General features: G+C 45.3%; 1 protein-coding gene across 2 annotated transcripts in view; it reads right to left on the reverse strand.

Moving 5' to 3' along the window:
• The window catches only part of WDR17 (WD repeat domain 17), a 105006-nt gene extending 94345 nt beyond the window's left edge, over nt 1–10661 (reverse strand). For both annotated transcript variants that reach the window (XR_016349417.1, XM_089777908.1), the window contains exon 1: nt 10436–10661. The gene's annotated coding sequence lies outside the window, so the exon portion shown is untranslated. The remainder of the gene's footprint in view (nt 1–10435) is intronic.
• Between the last annotated feature and the right edge of the window lie 786 nt (nt 10662–11447).

The raw sequence follows: 11447 nt of genomic DNA on the forward strand, positions 1-11447 counted from the left end.
CGCCCCCCTTCGCCTCCCACCGTGGCGCTCGGCTGACTCCTGTGCCGCTCAGCCACGCCACCACAGGGGAGCATGCAGAGCAAGCGGCCGTTTGTGCTCCCCCACGGCGGCCCGGCTGAGCAGCGCAGAAGTCAGCCGAGTGCCATGGCAGGAGGCAGAGGAGGGCACAAAGGAGGGCGGGGTGGTGATGTACACAGCCAGGCCCCGCCCCCTGGCCATGTACATCACTGCCCTGTCCCCTTCCCCTCCCGCCGTGGTCATCTGAAGAAGTGGGTTGTGCCCTCGAAAGCTCATGAGTGCTGCATGGGGACCGCAGTGCCCAAACGGCCACTTGCGCCACTTGCTCCCCCACGGCAGCCCGGCTGAGCGGCGCAGAAGTCAGCCAAGTGCCACAGCGGGAGGCAAAGAATGTGACTCAGGCAACAGCACCGCCCAGAGGGAACAGCCAGGGAGGCAACAGCGCCGCCCAGAGGGAACAGCCAGTATTTCAGTGTTACAGAGTCACAGACATTGGGCTACTATATATATGATGATTACATGAATAGCATCAGTAGAACTGAAGCTTTCATGTGACACCTCACATGGCCCCCTTTGTATACACTTTGGGGCAAATACCCCCCTCCCATGGGTGAAGCAGTGATCTGGCTGCTCGCCTTAAAATCCAGTAACATGACAGATGTAACATTAATATGAATCAATCACCAATGTCCTTTGCCCATGGCTAAAAGGCAAATCCACCATCTATGCCAGCTGTTAAAATAGATGGAATCAGAAGGAGTTCTCACCAGGGGAATAGTGGGAAGCTTTACTTAAACACATCATACAGAAAGAAGTGTGCAGTTTTTAGCAAAATAGAGCAAACTGGGCTCACCAGCTGCTCTCCCTTACTTTAGTCCCTTCCTATCATAAACGAATGTGGACTCTAATTGAGAATATTGACAGAAAACAGTTATGTCATGTTTATTAGTTAACAACTCCTTGGTAACCTCAACTAAGTAGAGAAAGTTAGAAATCTAGCAAGAGATGGCAAAATCAGGTACTTTAAATGATGGCTTTTTAAAAATATTTTATATTTCCCCTTTACAGAAAACATTAATGATAACTCTCTCATTAGGTACATACCAATCAAAAGGGGCAAAAGCTCTGTTATTTTTCTGGTGGCAAACAAGTCTCATGAATGTCCAGTTCTGGATATGGAGCTTCAAATTTCTAGCTCTAGTGGTAACAAAAATGGCCTTCTGAATATCAATTGATCCAATGCAGACTTAATGAACCTATATACCCACTGCCTTGAAAAACAGCCCAAAGCCTTGCAAAGCTTTTCTGGCCCACTAATACATTTTTCATTTATAATGACAGTGACAATAATAATTGCACAGATTTGGTGCCAGTGCTGCTCTAAAATAAGTGTTTAATGCCTCATATTTCTCAATTAGATTTCAATTCTGTAAACTAATGATGACAGTTAAAATGTTAAGTATAGTTCATCTACTTTATTGCTGGCCATTTTATTAGAACTATTCAGCTAATGTGCTTATCTAGTGTGATCATTCACTGAAGATAGACAGGAAAAATTTACTAAGTTTCCCATGCATGATCCAAGTTCCCAAACTGCCCATAATTTTCACATACCTTTGAAGAAGCAGGAACCAATGAAAATGAGCAAAAGAAAAAAGTCGAGATTTCATTGTGCAAGATAGCAGAATTAGGAATTTCAGTTTAAACAATAGTCTTCTGGATGATCAAAAACTTTGCTTACAGCTAGCTATATGCTTTTACAAAGGCAGCTTCCATGGAATGATAAATCCTAATTGCCAGCTTGCCAACAAAATCTCAAAATCAAAGTGTGAGTGCCTGCCATTTCTATGTCAATTGGTGCAAGAAGCTTCAAAATTCAAAGCTTTTTCAAAGGAACAAAGAGGTGTTCAAACATGTTTACAGACCCATCTTAAGTAGACTCTCATAAATGCACGTGCGCAATCACCACCAGGCGGATTTGAACCTAGGACCTCTGGAGCTGAGTACAGGAGCTTCTACTCTCTGAGCTAAAAGCCAGCTGGCTGCCAGCACATCCTGTAGAGGTCTCTTGGTCTTAACTGTTGCTGTGGTCTAGGTACCACTTTGATTGCTCAGTAACCACACTAGGTGTGGGTTTTACACACACACACACACACACACGCGCGCGCGCGCACGCACGCTAAGAAATTCGAGAATACATTGAGTTACAGTGTTTCAATACAACGTCAATCATGAGAATTTACTATATTTCTATAAATGCCTGTAAGATTTAAAGAGCTGGTGGTTGCTTCAAAGATAAAAACAAACTTCAAGAAACAGGTATGTCCAGTCCCATTTTTCATTGATAGTTTGCAGACATCTACCCATATTTTGTCAATTACTGCATAAATATGTAATTGTGTGTATGTACAATGGATCGAAGTATGAAAACCTATGCCTGATCCTCAAGCTCCTAGCATGCTGACTTTGCATTATTGGAAAGGTTGCGTACTTCTGATTTAAAGATACATTTGAGTTGGAAGTTGAGCCCCAGCAGTCCGGACTGCTCTGGCCCGCACGTCTGTCCCTGGCCCTACTATCAGGGATGTCGTGATTTCTTCGTCTGTGGCTCCAACCCCGCTGCCACAACTGCCACGTCCCCAGCCCTGCTACCTGGGATGCCACAGCCCCTGCTGCACTACTGGGGCTCTGGCGCTGGTTCCAGCCCCGCTGGGTTCCGAGATACCAGCCCTCCTGTCAATGAGGATCTCAGCCAGGACTCCCAGATCTTGTCGGATGAGGGAGTCCCGGTTTTGGTAGGTCCAACCTGTACTTCACAATGGGGATGAGAACCTGTCTATATGTCGCGTCCCAATAACATTGGCTTCTGTGGTATCTCTATTGATTTCAAAGGGTGAGCCCAGGAACTCAGAAGTTCCATTTTGGAAAAATGCAAAACCCCTTGTGACATCCTGGGAATCATTAGCACAGGAAGAATTAAAGAGACACATACAAAATAAACCACAAGAACATAATGCTATCTTATAAAGATAGCACTCCAGCTTAGAACGTCTTCTACTCCTCTACCCCTACCTTGAAGTCTTTTACAAAATCACGTAGATATTTTTATTTTTTCAGTCAGAATTAATGCCCCAAGCATTAGGAAATGCCAGAACTAAAGATGCCCATGCAACTTTAATTCAGCATTTTTACACATATGCTCATGGTATGGTCTTTGATTACACGATCACATATTTTTTCCACCAGACTTAGCTACCAAAATGTTGAGTCTTCGCTGCAAAGCAGAGAAGAGTTAGTAGAGCTTCCGAAATAAATGGTTATAAGAATTTTATAACATAGGCAGAGAATGTATTTTTTCCTAAGCTTCTCAGAAATGGCTGAAACATAAAAAGAAGATACCAACACGGAAAATTTCTGCCTAAACGATTAATGTTTGGCAAACTTATGAGCTTCTAAAAAAGGGTCTAATAACAAAAAGTGTTTGATGACCTTAGCTATAGGCAACTCTACCAGTGCTATCTATTAGATTTTTTCATCCCTAGATTACAAGATTTTATTCTTTTCCTTCTTCAAATTCTTTCTTCTAGAACTGCATTAAGATGAACATGCAAATGCTAATACCAGTGCTCCAGAATGCTAATATTCTTAACAGCACTTAGCAAGACGCTGAATTATACAAGTAGTTATCTCAGACTGAGACAATATGTAGTGCAGGTTTCAAACCAACATCTTTTAAGAGCTGGCTGGTCATGTGATACTAGAATTAATAGATTTCAATGTTAAATGCAATTAAAGTGACAGCTGAAAGATATTAAATACTTCCAATTAATTAGTTTTCCAGATTAACTATTGCTATAGTTATCACAGCAACCGTGGAGGACAAGAGACAGAAATAGGTAGTAAGAATGTTAAAATGCGATGATTTGGCTAATAGTATAATCGATACACTTTGTATCGAATATACGATTAGTCGATAAGCACCTCTGCAGAGCCACAGCAGGGGTAGCTCCTGAGGAGTCGAATTGAGCCAGGACTGTGCAGTCCTGGCTTGTGCTGGCTTCAGAACCTCCCACACTGCAGCTCTGCATTTTAAATGTAGTAAGAGCCACTGGGCTCTTACTACATTTAAAATACAGAGGGGCAGTGATCAGCACAAGCCGGGACTGCTTGGTCCTGACTCACACTGAGTCCACGTCCGTGGCCAGCAATGGCTGCTGCGAAAAGGGGTTGCTTGGCAGCAACAGCCCCTGTCCACAAGGGGGCCCAGCTCCCCACTGGGACCCTTGCAGACAAGAGGCTGCTTCACAGCAGTGTCCCCTATTCCCCCCTTCCCCCCACTGCTGCCTCTGATAGGGGCAACAGGGGGAGGAGGGGAGGAGCAGACAGCACCCCAGAGACAGCTCTTTAAAGCTTTTAAGCCAGCTCCCCCCTGCACTGGCTCCTGTCCCCACCTTGCTGCCTCTCAGAGAGGCAGCAGAGGGTAGCCACAGAGAGTACCAGGCCAGCAGGACTGCTTGAATCCCTGCTCACCCCATGCTCCCTGCAGCACTTCTGCTTTTGAAATGTACGAGAGTCCTGGAGGGCTCTTGTACATTTCAAAAGCAGAAGCGCTGGCAGTGGAAACCAGCAGGAGTGGGGACTGAAGCAGTACCCATTCGCACCATTTCCTGCTGTGCCTCTGTTTCCCCTGCCCTCTCCCCCCCCCCCCCCCCAGACAGTGCTGGGGGAAACCCTGGTTTTACTGTTTTCCACCACTTGCTGCCTCTCTCTGATAGAGGCAGTGAGGCTGGGGGAGCAGCTAGTCAAATCGACTCTCCGATAAGCATTTGCTTATCGGATAGTCAACTAGTCACCTACATCCCTCATAGGCTGTAAAGGGTCATGGTCAGCAGGGGAGGAAGGCATCGCTGACTCCCCAGAGTGCCCACCAGTCTTTAAGGCATGTTTCAGCCTGGCCATTGCCCTAGCGACAGCTCCTACGGCTCAGCCCAGGGTCAAGGCACGAGGCAATGGAGGAACACAAATAGTTCAAAGGTCACCGTCTAAGGTGCAGCCCTGGGTCAGGGTGCTAGGCAATGGGGGTTCAGTAGTTTAAAGCTCCGGCCAGGTTCCAGCCAAGCAAGGGTCAGGTCTCTTCATCTTGGAAAGCCGACAAGCAGAGGGGGTTTGGCCCCACAGGGGGAAGCTGCCACCCAAAGGTAGGGGTGGCAGGAGGGGACGCAGGCCCACCCACTCCACTGTGTCCCGGCCCAGGGCCCTGATAGTGGCGGCCTTGCAGACACTAGGTCGGCGAGGATCCAGGCCGTTACATGCCGACTAGGTCGAGGGTCAGCGGGAGTCCAGGTCATAATGCGCTGCCCACCTGACCTCCATCTCCTCAGCCGCTCCGAGATCGACTAACCTTGGGCCGCTTCCCAATCCCCCCAAGGGCCTACCACACTCTGACACTGCTCCGTGGGGTCCGCGGGCAACGAAGGGGCTGGCAGGGTGTCCATGGGCTCCGGCTCAGGCAGGGATCCAGGTGCACTGAACCAGTCATCTGTGCCTAGCAAGGGTCCTGGAGGGTTCAAGTAGTGGCCAGGGTCTCCACAGCCCAGGACAGAGCTCCAGCGTTGGCAGGGGTCCTGGCAGCCCAATCCAGTCTTCCGGTCGGGGGTACCACGGCTGAGCCCTTCGCTGCAGGAGCCGGGACCAGGCATCTGCTTGGGTCAGCTGCCCAGCTCTGACTGACCTTGCAGCTCTTATAGTCCTAGTCCTGCCCTCTAGCTTCCCGGTCCCAAAGAACCAGTCACAGATCCCCTATCAATTTATAGTTTAGATCTTACCCACAGTATCACACTGGGCCAATCCTTTAGAATCTAAAATCGAAAGGTTTATTAATAAAAGAAAGAAAAGATTGAGAGTAAGGTTGTTAAGGAGAATACATTACATTCACCAATCACCAAGTTCTTGATGCAGGCTCTTAGCACAAATGTTACAAACTGCAATATTAGAAATCTCTGGTGTATATCCTATGTCAGAATGGGTCATCAATGCTTCCCAGCTCTCTGTCCCAGCGAGGCTGCATCTGGGATCAGCAGCATGGTTAAAGACAAGATGGAGACAGCCTCGTGGCATTTTATATTCATTCCTGGTGTCTCCCAAGCTGGAGCTGGTCACATGATGGCACATTTCACATGCCAGCAGCCATGTGGTATTGGCTGGTCTTCATGTTTCCAGACGCATTCCTCAGGTATGTATTGGCCTCTCTGAGAGCCATTGTCCACGAAGCCATGCTAGTTAGCATAGTCATTCATTGGCCATTCCTTCCTTATAGCAGGCAGTCCAGGCCATTGCTCTGTCTCAGACAGAGAACATTCACAGTACAAGCACAGATTCCATATTTATAACTCCACATACACACATCACACAAGTATATGAGTAGCATACATAGAATCAGTAGAACATAAGCTTTCATTTGACACCCCACATGGCCCCGTTTGTATAGACTTTGGGGCAAAACACACACACACCCCACTCGTTCTGTCTGCTCATTATAAAATCCAATAACATGACAGGCGCTAACCCTGCTGCAGCTCTGCCTTTTAAATGCATTAAGAGCCATCATGCTCATAATACATTTAAAAAGCAGAGGTGCAGCTGGGGGGACCGGGCATGAGCCAGAACAGCTGATTCCTGGCTCACGCCCGGTCCCAGCTACACCTCTTCCTCTGCAGCTCTCCCAGATGGTGCTGGGAAGAACCAGCTTTTAAGCCAGCTCCCCCAGCATCGGAGCCTACTCCACCCCACTGCCTCTCTCTGATAGAGAAGAGATAGCAGGGCACAGGGAGCAATTCATTGAGTCACTACTTGACTACATATCGGGTAGTTGAACTAGTCACTTACATCCCTACAGTGCATCATTATTTGTCTGAGGTATGTCTACCATTTATGTCATGCCTTCTTACCTCATGTGTGGCTGCTAGAGTATGAGGCTGTATCAAAAGCAACTGTGTGTTGGAAAAGATACAGTAGATAAAAATGAGAACAAAGATTAAAATCTTCCAGCTCTACATAGCAGCAGTGAGTACATAATCCACACTTAACAAATCACACATATAGTTAATTAATAAGGAACTACTGAAAAAAAGGGAAGCCAACAATTCCTGGTGCAAGATGAACTAATGGCTGAGAAATATACCTTTAAAAGAAAAATATGAAAGAGACACCAAGCAATTACAGTAAAAGACAGCATAACATATTGAAAGAAATATGCCTTTCATTATTTTCCTGCCTTAAACCTATGAAAAACGGTAATTGATCAAGCTTGCCTGGAGCATATTCTAAGCAAACAGATTTATTTTTTCCAATACTCTTGCAAAGGTTGCCATAGCAACATTCTTCTTATTTTGAAATAATGTCACTTGCTCCATAAAATCCTATACAGATGTCCACCATGCAACATGGAGAAGACCCCGAGTAAAGTTCTGTGCTCTATTTATTAAATATTGTCTTATTCCGATTTTCCACAATCTAGTCTATTCTTTACTATAGTTAGTCCACTAGAACCCATAGCTACTATATTTATTCCTTCTAAAAGACTAAAATGTAATATTTAATATTTGAAAAATTACCACATATTGAAGTATGCAACCAAAAAATAAAAATGCAGCTATATAGTGACTGAAGCTCCAAGAATGAAAAATGCTGTTCTGCTAGTTAATCATATTATACTGAAATCTTCAAAACAGGACACTATATACTTATCCTAAGTTTAAGACAATCTGAATAAAATATTTACTGATCCATTCACAGTACTGCAGTGCAAATAATACTAATAGTATATGCAACACAGAGAAACAGCAGTGCAATAAAGAAAAATGTAAGGCAGTACAATAAAAATTGGTAATTTTAAAGATTTCTTACTCTTTTGTGTTCTTCATACCAATCATCTTCATCAAACCAGTGAGAAATATAATTCATCCAAGCCATGATACAATTGTTTTAAATTTCCAACAAATTATGTAAGACTATTTCTCAGCCTCTAAACACATGTAAGGACAATATGGGTTCTGCGCTAAAATTTACCCAAACTAAACCAAGCTACACAGAGATCAGTTCTGAGCTCAGTGAAATAATTCCATATAATAATAAGCTGTAAATTCGTGAATATTCCATGTAAAAAATTTTAATGAGAATATGATCAATTTAAGAAATTTTCAATCAGGACATAGAAATCAATAAAATCATTAGAGTCAGAAGTCAATATTTTAAAATTAAAGCTGATTAATCATTCAAACTGTATTAAAAGCACTGAACTGTGAAAAACAACTGTTAGAATGTTTAATGCTTCTTATTTATTTTCCAAAACAGATTTTCTTTTTTCAGCTTTAGATTATACCAAATGTTTAGATTTATGTGGCTAGATAAATTAGGCAATATCAATTTCAATATCTGAGTTTCAGTTTTGTTGAGAGTGGTCTAGAATGGCACAAATATACCATGCAGTAATGGTCACAATTCCTATATACAGATTGCCTAACAATTTATCGCAGAAAAATAAATCTGTTTTGAAGACTTCTAAAGCATCCACAGTTTGCAACAGTGATAGAGATGCAGCCGTGTTAGTCTGGTCTAGGTGAAACAAAAGACAGAACTACGTAGCACTTTAAAGACTAACAAGATGGTTTATTAGGTGATGAGCTTTCCTGGGCCAGACCCATTAGAAAGATAGCTTCCCCAATTATCCCCTCTAATGTCATTACCTCACTGAAACTTCCCCTATTATTACCCCTATGTCATTACCTCACAGACACTAACCTTCCCCCTTCATCCCCATTCTGTTCTAAAATTTGATTTGTCAATTTCACATGCATTCATTTTTTTGAGTGTATCACTTTGGTATATACGGTCGTGCCGATTTTCTTCCACGTATTGATCTGAGAAAGTGGGTCTAGCCCACGAAAGCTAATCACATAATAAACCATCTTGTTAGTCTTTAAAGTACTACATAGTTCTGTCTTTTGTTTCAGTTTACAACAGGGATCTCTAGATTTACCAGGACTGATCAGGAGCTCAAAGCACACCATATCTTTATAGGATTATGCAGTATTTGTTTCTTTTCCCTCACTCTTAACCCCTTTGGAATCAAGCAGATTTAAAGAGATAGTTCCATCTATGTGCTATTCTCTACTTTGACTGTTACCCTCTGAGCCATGATGTACACCTCTCTGTTCCATATTCTCCCCACAAAACCACAGGAGTAGGAAGCATTGTTAAAAAAGATGGATAAAGAGAAAGTAAAAAATGCTTCCTTCCATCTGCATCAGAATCCAGTACTCCAACACCACCCTAAGTTAGCTGCAACTATTAGGGACAATCATCCTGATTTTTCAGGGGACAACAGCAAAGAACAGCACAATATTATCAGACCCAAAAATCTGGAAACCTAGAATATCTGCATCTTCAAATATGTGGGAGCCAATTATTCTACACAATTCCAAATTTACACTGTGTTAAGAATACTTTCCTCCAAACCACTACATTGGGAAAAACCCAAAAGCTGGACATCTGAAGCAAATTGTTTGATCAGTAAAATCATTAGAGAGAGGAGGAAAAGAGAACAACAATCTGAAAATCCACTGAATGCATTGTCAGCTGTCAACAAAACAAGCATAATTCATAATAGCAGCAGACAGGATAGTGGGCTAGATGGATCTTTAGTCTGACCCAGTATGGCAGTTCTTATGTTTTTATAATTTCATTCTGAATGAAGCACTCAGGCTTGCTTTCATCACTGGTGCATAATTTAATGACAACCTCCAGTCCTAACATATTCCCCACAGGAAACTCATATGAATATCAAACCAAGACAGGCCCAAAAACACACCGTAGGTGGGGACAAAAGCAACAGTCCTTTTACTTTCCAACTTCAGAAGCAAGAAGATATTCCAAGGCAGAGGCAAAACATTCAAGTGTATGTACTTCTCAGGTTTTGATACCTCAATACCACCTGCCCTGGAAAATGCCTTGTCTGTGCTCAACTCCACTGGCAACACAAGCACTCTCCTCTAAGCCTAACTAAGCAAGCACTGTTATTCCTCTCTCCAAGTTAGTAATAGACTCATCCCAGGCTCCAAGTGTCTCCCAGTATTGTCCAGCCTCTGTTCTAAAAGAGATACTGGCAGCAGTCAATATGGCAACTTTAAATTAGCCACACACTGTGGCTTACCAGTTTCACCTCAGATCACAACTCCCCATGACACACTCCATTTACAGAGCAAATCAGTAAACGTTCTTAACAAAGAACGGAGATTCCAGTGATAGGAAGTAAAAGTATTGGCAACCACTGGTTACATAGGAAATACAATCAGAAGATGCATTACAGACCCTAGAACGGTTTAGGGAGATACTTGCACATCTTGAAAAGCCCGCTCACCTACAGTCCTCCCAACGCGCTCGGCCAGGCGTGGCTGTGATCCTCCTTTCATAAAACCAGTCACATTGTCAGCTCGCCTCTTGGGTGAAAGATCTATTTGCACCCCAGATGTCTCAGAACAATCCACTGTGCTCATTCATAACCAGGACCCCTCCCCCAGGGCCGGCTCTACTGAGCGCGGGGCCCGATTCCGGGGGCGGGGCTTCACATGCGCGGGGCCCCGGGCGGCACGGCGCATGCGTCGCGAGCTGGAGGCACAACGCGTGCGTCCTGGACGTCACGACGCATTCGCTGTGCGCCCGGGAGCACAACGCATGCGCCGTGCTCCGGGAGCACAACGCATGCGTGGCCTCCCCCGCCCCGGGCAAGCGTCGTGCTCCCGGCACACGGCGCATGCGTCACTTTCCTGGGTACGGGGTGCCGTCAGGCGCGGGGCTCCATGCCGGGGAATCGGCCGAAGGCCGCCCCTGGCCCCCGCTGTTCTCCCTGCTTATATGTTTCGCAGTCGGTCGGTGGCTCATTGTGCAAACAGGCGGTATTGCGAGACGTGCCGTACGCAATGACCTTACAAGAAATAAGTATTCACGAGCCCAGCGGGCTTCAGCCACCCGGGCTGCAGGGCTGGCACCGTAGGGCATTGGGAACGGGGCTAATATTGGTGATTGGGAGCTGGCACGGGGAGGGGGCTCTGGGGCAGGTGGGGTGCAGTGGGGCTCTGGAAACAAGGCAGGCACTGGGGAGTGTGGTGGGGGGGCTCTAAGGGGCAGGGGACTGGCACTGAGGCTTTTGGCATGAGGGGCTGGCACTGGGGGGCATTGAGGGTGGAAGGCTGGCAAGGGGGGATTGGTGCAGGGGACCATAGGATCTGCAGCTGGTTCTGGGGAGTACTGAAGGCTGACGGTTTTGGGGGTTAGAGCTGGCACTGTGGGGCTCTGGGTGTTGGGGCTTTTTATACCTCAGACTAGCAAACCTGTTCACAAAGTTTTGGCAGACTGGTAACATTTTATTTGCA

This window comes from Pelodiscus sinensis, chromosome 4 (assembly GCF_052426305.1).
Source record: "Pelodiscus sinensis isolate ZL-2025 chromosome 4, ASM5242630v1, whole genome shotgun sequence".
NCBI lineage: Eukaryota > Metazoa > Chordata > Testudines > Trionychidae > Pelodiscus > Pelodiscus sinensis.